We start from the raw sequence: 8,979 nt of genomic DNA, 5'->3' as shown, positions 1-8,979 counted from the left end.
TTTGGCAGAAGGCCTGTGTAGGGTACTGTTACATATGTGTGCACGATGGCCCTAGTTGTGTTTCGGGTTTCCTCAAAGGTAAAAGGCTTCAGACATCGTCTTTACCTACTGCAGTAATGGGAATTATGGTGGTCGCCCGTGGTCTAATGACGAAGGTGTTTTGAGGGTTTCTTGTCAGGTAGCCAAGGCGCACTTCAACAGGACGCTGCTCACAATGAGCGCATATCACGAGGACATCACGCATGTGCTGCAGGACTAATCTGCGAACGCCTGGGAGCAGTGAGAAGACACTACTCTTTTGACGCTTCCACTAGTGTAAGTATGTGTTTATATTTTGGAAATCAGCTGTTGTGTACATGGTGGTTACAAATTGGTAATCGCGTATCTTAATCTTTCCTTCTGCGTGCGTTATCTTGTATAAAGCTTCCGCTTTCCTGTTCTGCCCGCTCTCCTCCCGTCGTTTCTGTCTACTCACAACAGCTGCCTGCCGTTAAAATGTCCATTTTACTGCGGTTGTTTTTGCGGCTGGAAGCTCCTTCCATCATTTTATCCTGATGAAGCTACTATAATGAGTGTTTAAAAACGTCAACATGGGAACAAATAACTCGTCGTTTGCATGAATGTGCTTATGTAAGTAGGTGAGCACATTCTTCGCAGTTTAGAGTTATAATTTAGAAATTTCAGTAGGCGACAAGAAGGCGCCATGCTTCAGTGCTCATTTCAGGGGCTAAATGGGTAGTAACAGTTTTTGTTTCAACTTCGTGAAGATGAAGTTAGTTTCAACTTCGTGAATATGAAGAAAGAGGCTAAGTGACACGCACCGCACAGAGTAGCCTTTTGTGACCTCTCCGCCTCGTGGAGAAATAAGTAATAAATATATTCTTTTGCGAAATGAAAACGTGTCATCCTTCATGAAGCAATATCAGGTATACACTATTCCGAGTGGTACGTTTTTTTCATTCCATTTCTTTCGTTTCATAATCTACGTACGGAGCTCTGGTTATTGCTACAAGTCCCAAAGGAATTTTAACCCTTATTTGATGCGAACAAAGACTGGAATGAACAAAAAAAAACACTGCCGTCTTTCTGTTTAGCACCTTTTCCCAACGAGGGCAACAAGGATCAAGCCTGCTGTGTTAGGCTGCCTGCGTTTGCTTTCTCCATGTCACGCCTGCTCCTTTGGTGAATCCTTCCAGAATATATAAGCTTGCTTATTGCTTTTTATTTTTCATGCATTATGTTCTGTTCATTCATTGTTCTTTAAAATAAATATGCTTTGCTTCTGTTGTAGAGCACCTGCTTCTATAGGGCCAGTGTTTTGGCCAGCGCTTTAGCAGAAGAAAACAAATATTTTGCAAGTCATCACTTCCATTCTATACAGTCTGAGAGCGTCCAGCGTCAGCAAGCCCTGCTCCTCGATTGTCGCCACCATTACCGGTGAATGTGGCCAATTTCGCGCCGTTTTACAAAGTACAATTTAATGCAACATTTTATGCCTAAATATAATCACTGTTCTGCACTAGGGACTTCACTCAACAATACTAAACACAGGCGGTCCACCCACACTGAACGTAAGGTACTTTTATTTTGTGGCATCGTTGATGTTTTAATAGTTACCCCGAGGGCAAAACAGTGGAAACCAAAACGAGGCCAATTCTATGTTTTAGGTTTACAAGAACGTCACTGCTTATCGCCAGCCACAGATAAGATGGCAGGCCGAGGAAGGCGTTGTAAACAAACTCCGCTAGAGCACACATATATCAAAATGTCGACGAACAAACTGGTGTGTGTCAGCAGCAAGCACTGGCTGTTCGACTTTGTCAGAATGACGTTCGCTCTCACTCGCTTTACTATCAGTCAAGAGTTTTCAGATAGCGCGCTTACTACGGGGACGCGAACAGTGCTGAATATAGCAGAAGAGATCTAGGGTGATAAAGGCGTAGTTGCGTCTATGCCATACTGAAAGAGGGCTGGTGACACCGTCCATCTAACAGAAAGTTGATGATTATGATTTTTGGGTTTTTTAACATGCCTGAGAGATTGGGCGGTAATTTATAAAGAAAGGTTGCTATTCCAAACTATAGACAAATGTAAAGCACGTGCGCCTGTAGAAGTGAATAAGCGGCAGTGTATCAAAAGTAAAATCCCGTATTTTGACGGGCGAGACTTTGAGATTTGTCTCTCTATAGACGTCACGAACGGTCGGTGAAGAGCAGGACAACTGGCATTGTAATAACCTTGAAGATGTACTCTGCTGCTTGGGACATTGATGTGTTGGAAACGTCTTCCACCTCTTAGCCACTAAATATATTTTATCAGAGAGGCCACTTATTATGAGATATTATGATCTTTTGTCGATCGAGCTTTACACTTGGAAACTACGCGACAACTTCAGATCGCCGACAAAAACTTTTTATGCCTTCAGCCTGTCCCAAATTCTACTTCCCCTACAAGCTCAGCGGCTACTACTAGAGCCGTTCTGCTTAGTATGACCCTTAGTTCGAATGAAAAAAAAGATGCGCATGGCCTCTGCTGTTAACTAGAAACTTTGAGACGCCCTAAGTCACTGCCTGTCTCAGTTTTGAACTTATGGAAAGGCCTTTGAAATGCAACACTGGTGGGCGAGTCAGGTCGTAGGCACATGTGCTCTCTTAGTGGTTGCGCTGTGCTGTGACAGTCGAGAGGTGGATCGGGAGCCGAAACGTTACGGCGCCCAGGGGATGTACGCCCGGGTCTCGGCCGAGCCAAAGGCCGGGCATCGCTTTCCACTGCTTTTTTTTTGAACGGGCATCGCATTCGGCAGATATTTGCAGTCGCTGTATGCAGCGAAATTGTAAACAGACGAATTTATTTGTATATTGTGACACATTATTTGGCACGTCTTAGTGGATGACTCCGGACTAATTTAATTCATCAAGGGTTCATTAACGTCGTCTGATATTGAACAATACAGAAGCGCATGTGGGTGTCACCTCTACCGAAAGGCGGCCGCGGCGGCCGGGATGGTCACTGGGGTCTTTGGGTCAGTAACCAAGCGCCCTAATCACCGAGCCACCGAGGCGAGATCCTGCTGTGCATTCCCTTAAAGGCACGCCGACTGACAGTAAAGTGTTATGAAAGTTGTTTTCTAGAAACCATGCTTGCAGTGGCGAGGGGCACGACAGCACTGAAAATACAGAACCGCGAAGCAGCTTAGTTCTTTGATGGATCTGCACAGGGGCTCCAAGAAATAAAAGATGTGAACTCAGCGGTCAATAGAAGTAAACAAAACTCGCTACAAATAGTGCAAAAATTATTGGAAGCCAAATTAACCTGCCGGAGGCGACGGCTATGTAGTCGCGATGTGGGCGCCACCGCGATAACTACTATTCGGTTTTACAAATTCCCAGTGTTCTTTTATGAAAGAACAACCTTACTCTGGCCACGCTCTCTGTAACGCGGCCCTGATAGCTAAACATCTGCCATGTTTGCCTCCAACCATGGCATGCGCTGAAGCGAAGTCCATGAACCCTCATCTGAGCGCCTTTGCGGTGATGCGATGAAAGGTGGCACAACCAAATTTCTTAATATTGAACGATTAAAACAAAAATGATATGAACAAAAATTTGAACAAAAAAATATGAACAAAAATGGTGCATGCATGTGTTCTGCACACGCATTTTGTGTACTACCAACACTAAGATGCGTTAAAGTGATGTAATGTAAGAAAGAGCACTTAAACCATTTCTTGTATAAAAATTTTTCCAAAGGACTTTTTGTATATATTTCAGCGTGTTTAAGTTTTAAACTATTTAGCTCACGACCCAGTAACTGCTATATGTGCATAAATTTTATATACCAAGTGATTTATATTAATTCAACCTACACCTTTAATTGACAAGTTCTTGTATCCTGTCGGGGCAGTTAAATAATTTTCCACTACAGTAGGCATATGCTCACAATGTCATACAGATGTCTGCCAGACGGTGGACAATGGTGTGTGGGTTGGAATGGCGAACATCACAGTAAGACTATTTTCTATTTCCTTGTTTTTTCTAAGCTTTCTTGATGCTTCTGTGGATAGTTGATTTGTACATTTTTTTAGTGTACAGCGGGCACATCCAAACATCAACTCTATGTAAAGCAGACCGCGGTGTCCTCTTTCCGAGACTGTTTTGTGCTGAAAATTTACTGCCAAATATTTATCGTAGCACTCAAATTTGACAGCTCTGCAATGCTTGCGGCCCAGGTCTTCCTATTAATGTGGTCCAGGTCATTGAAAATTGATGGGCAAGCACCGGTGGCATGAGTTACTAGCAAAGTGATCGTAGACCTTGATGTTCGTGTCTAAACTTTTGGCGGAGTAGTGCAATAGAGCAGCATGTTTTGAAATGTCAAAAGACACGTGCTTTGACACAGGTGCAGATTCCCTTGTGTCATTAAAATTCATCATGAAGTTCTTGTTGCCCTAAGAGACCATTGGTGATTCATTCTCTGCAACGCATGCCATGGCCAGGTCCATTTTCTTCGTTTAATTCCTGCCAGAGTATTGACAATTCAGGCTTGTTCTGGAATCAGTGTTGCCATAGTTCAGTCTTACATCTAACATTTTCATCTTTGTAGCCTCCTATTCTTCCTGCATTTCATGTCAAGCCTCATTGTTAGCATTCATGTTTCAAGTTGTTACTTTTCATTTCAGCAACATCATTAGGCTGCTTCAGAACACAAGAATGCCCACCGAGTTCCCTACAGGCAATTATGTATCTCCTGATAATTTTTTCTCATTGTCTAGCTCTCCAAACTCTGCTTGGCTTATATAAAGCTCCCTTACCACTTCTAATGTTCCTTTACTCATCATAAACTTCAGGCTCTTTTCGAGACTATTGGAGGTCACTTGTGGTTCCTGGTTATTCTTTTTATGCCCGCACTTCTTTCTCTGCTTAGGTCCTCAAACACACACTGCAATACACAGTCGTAGATTCTTAACAGCACCATCAACAAATCGGAGCTTACTTGCTGTCTGTCTCCAACTGCTTATATTTTGCTCCTGCATACTCTCTTTGCTTGTTGCTGCTTTTAGGCTTCCTCCATGACTTCCTCTTTGCTCAATCCTGGCCTTGATATATTTTGTTTTGCTGGTTACCTTCGAATTTGTGGCTAGGTTTGACGGTTCTGCTCCTTCTATGTTCCCTGTGAGGTTTGAGAGTTTCGTGCTTTGTTGTTTCTTATATCTTTTTTTCTCGAGGTTGTATATTCTCTAACTACCCTACTTTTTGCTTTTCACTTGTTCACTTCTTGATTATCATGTTAAGTTCACCATTAAAAACCACACCACATTTTCCGCTGTCTGGCAGACCTCTGCATGAGAGTGCATGCATATGGTTCATAAGTCCTCCTTACTCCTGTGATATGTAATGCCTAATAGCTCCATAAACAGTACCGCTAGTCCAGCTACGGCTCGAAAAGCAAGGTCCGGAGGTTCTTAGCGCCCTCCACTGCGTCGCAGTCCTGGCCGTGATTTATACAAACTGTTGGAGATAAAGAATCAAACAAATTTAAGTTTTATCACCAGAATCACTGTTCAGCAAAGCATAATTGTGGAACTTGAGGAATTATTTGAAGAAAAAAAAACATTTGTAGCTTTGGCATGCTGTAAACAAGGTTATCTGAAGAAAGCCAGAATAAAGGTTCGTGAGGCAGTTAATTATTTGTGTTTTCTGTTCAATCAGTACACAGGAGTATTCACCGACATGACAATGGCCATCATTAGTTGCTCGTGGAGCATGCCTAAAGGCCACTACGCTTGTCTAGTCTGCTTGTCCTCCCCAGATCTGGTCTGCACCGCTGAAGCTACGCGCTGGGCAACAAAATGACACCCATGACATTTGAATCGCCACTCGTAACACTGTGTTAACGCTGTACGAACTTTAAAGCAGTTTGTTACCCGCAACCTAATTTGTAAACGTTATCTTCTCAATGCAGGAACGTTATTAGATTCTTGTCTTTGCATTGTGGAACGTTGCTAAAAACGTTACGTCGCAGTAAAAAAATATTAAACTAGCAACTTTTAGGTAACGTTACTGGGTAACATTTCATTCCATTACATAACATTGCCACAACGAATTGCGTTACTTGGGCAGATACGGTTAGAAAAGAACATACATCGATGCTGTCTGTGTACCATAACGGTATGCACGCTTACGTACATGAACGCAGACACATTTCGATTTTCAGTTCAGCGTATGCAAACGAACTCGCAACTGAACGCCCAGCCTAGTGGCGCCATCTGCTGGCCAGGACGGGAACTAGTACTGTCAACCAAGCCGGCGCTCCTGTTAAGCCATGTAGCGGCAGAATCGTCACTCTAGGTAAAAAATAATGCAAATTTATCACTTATAGATTTACTTATAGGTGAGGTGGGACGAAGAGATGGACCGGTGTCCGATTTATGGCCTGCGAACGCTCAGAAAAAGGCCGCAACAACGACGAATCCATTCATGGCGAGGGATCCTGCGTCGAAGGGCGCCCCCATGTTTGTCGCCGCGGCGGCGTGGGCGGTGGAAATCGGTCCCGGACCGATTGGCCTCGCCGCGCTGCTTTCCGCCTTCGTAGGCGTCAAAAGTGGACCAATCCGCTCCGCTCGCCGGGTTTTTGGGCAAGTGTGAACGCGCCCTTATTGTAATCGATGCGACGCCTGCCGTGGAGAGCGGCAGATGTGCGCTCCCTCACCGGGTTGCGGAGAGGAGGAAAGGAGGGTTTGCTGCCTACTCCCTCCGTGACGTCACACACTTTGACCGAGCGCCGCGGGAAAACGTCTGCTGGAATCGCATGCGCACGGCATCAAAGTAGGTTCTGCATAAAACGATGGTTCACTGATGACTTCAGCCTAACGCTATTTGTGTTCGATGCGACGTCTGCCGTGAAGACCGTAAGTTTCTCGACCACAAACGTAGCCAGGGAGATGCAGCTTTTCGCTTTCGAACAGGGTTAACCAGAGCTAAACCACTAGCAATTTTTACTCTACTTTCTTTCGCAATTGTTTTTTTAATTCATCGTTCTCTATCAAGCCTCTCCTGCTGCGATGTGACGCTTTTGTGTAGCCTTTGGCTGAGAGTGCGGCTAACAATATCTATTCCCACTTAATCGCTATGGCAGACTCTCCTACGTGTGAGGACTGCCGTAGCGATGAGATAATTGAGCACCTACTTTGTCACTGCCCTAAGTTTGGGCGTGAGTGTGCCCTCCTGGCTGCTACGCTCCGCCGCTGAGATCCTCGTCCGCTTACAGAAGCCATGATTCTGGACCCTTGGACTACACTTTTATCGCAGAGAACAACTTTTAAGGCGCTTTTAAAGTTTCTGAATAAGACAGGACTTAGTTCAAGGTTATAAACTTCCAGTATGCGCCCTTTGTAGCCTGTTAGTAATAATTTTATTAACGCATAGAAAAGTGATCTCTCTTTCCTCTTTCTTTTTGATATCTGCTTCCGTTCTCCTTCTCGCGTGATGCCTTTCTATTCATGTTTATTTCTCTCTAAGAGGGAAACAAGACGACGAGGTTGAGATGGCCTGCAGTTCTCCAAGGCTACAAATGTTGAATTTGTTTTGAAATGAAGGGTCACATGTCGTTATAAGGGTGAATTTAATGTCACATAATCTTATCCATATCTGCACATATGACACTGGCAAAGCATCCACCCAGCCCTACAGACCATACGGTCCACGTAATGGGGAAAATTCCGTATGTCGCATAATTTTCCGATGCTGGAGACGAATTATTGCTAATACATCCATCGGGCCCTGCAGACCATACGGTCGACGTAACTGCATGAAACGCTCGAAGGTGCACTGGCATTCTGAGTGAATTTTGTTACTTTTCCCACAGTTCTCTCAGCGCTTAAGCGCATGTTCCGCAAAATATTTCAGCATCATGCCTGCGCTATTGACTAATAATTGAATGGTCGCTCTTCGGGAGGCATTTTGACAGATATATCGAAATTTTGCTACCTTAGCGCGCAGGACGTGGAAAGGAATAGCACAGGAAGTAACCTCTCAGTAGAGATTGAAACTGTGCTGTGCAAAAAAACAAAATAGACCCGCCGCGGTGGCTCAGTGGTTAGGGCGCTCGACTACTGATCCGGAGTTCCCGGGTTCGAACCCGGCCGCGGCGGCTGCGTTTTTATGGAGGAAAAACGCTAAGGCGCCCGTGTGCTGTGCGATGTCAGTGCACGTTAAAGATCCCCAGGTGGTCGAAATTATTCCGGAGCCCTCCACTACGGCACCTCCTTCTTCCTTTCTTCTTTCACTCCCTCCCTTATCCCTTTCCTAACGGCGCGGTTCAGGTGTACAACGATATATGAGACAGATACTGCGCCATTTCCTTTCCCCAAAAAACCAATTATTATTATTATTATTATTATTATTCCTCCTTTATCCCTTCCCTTACGGCGCGGTTCAGGTGGCCAACGATATATGAGACAGATACTGCGCCATTTCCTTTCCCCAAAAAACCAATTATTATTATTAGGAAGGAAAAGGACACACTAGCGGCAGCACAAATCTAAGTGGACACCTTAATCCCGCCGTAAGGAAACAGAGGAAGGTAGGCGGTGCAAGCTAGTAGTAGATAGAAGAAAACATTTATTCCAAAAAGGTAGGATACAGAGGCTAAAATACTGATTTTGTGCGGAGTCCTTATTTCAGGACCCCAATGTCCACCGCAGTTACTTTTTCATGGGATATCAACTTTCGCTGCGTCGCCAAGTCAGAGCTGAGCAGGGCAGGAAATGGCTTTTTTTGCAAAGGAAACGGCGCAGTATTCATCTCACATCTCGGTAGACCACCCGAAGCTATAAATGGGAGGAGGCAGAAGGCACTAAGTTACGTACCCGCCGCGGTGGCTCAGCGGTTAGGGCACTCGGCTACTGATCCGGAGTGCCCGGGTTCGAACCCGACCGCGGCGGCCGCGTATCGATGGAGGCGAAACGCAAAGGCGCCCGTA

At 44.8% G+C, this 8,979-nt stretch overlaps 1 non-coding gene across 1 annotated transcript; it reads left to right on the top strand.

Annotated features, from left to right (window-relative positions):
- The first annotated feature begins 8,076 nt into the window (after positions 1 to 8,076).
- TRNAS-ACU (transfer RNA serine (anticodon ACU)) lies at positions 8,077 to 8,148 on the top strand. Its single transcript has one exon. It is a non-coding gene; the product is annotated as a tRNA-Ser (tRNA).
- Positions 8,149 to 8,979: the final 831 nt, after the last annotated feature.

Source organism: Amblyomma americanum, chromosome 5 (genome assembly GCF_052857255.1).
Source record: "Amblyomma americanum isolate KBUSLIRL-KWMA chromosome 5, ASM5285725v1, whole genome shotgun sequence".
In the NCBI taxonomy this organism is placed as follows: domain Eukaryota; kingdom Metazoa; phylum Arthropoda; class Arachnida; order Ixodida; family Ixodidae; genus Amblyomma; species Amblyomma americanum.
This window is presented reverse-complemented; position numbering and strand designations above follow the sequence as displayed.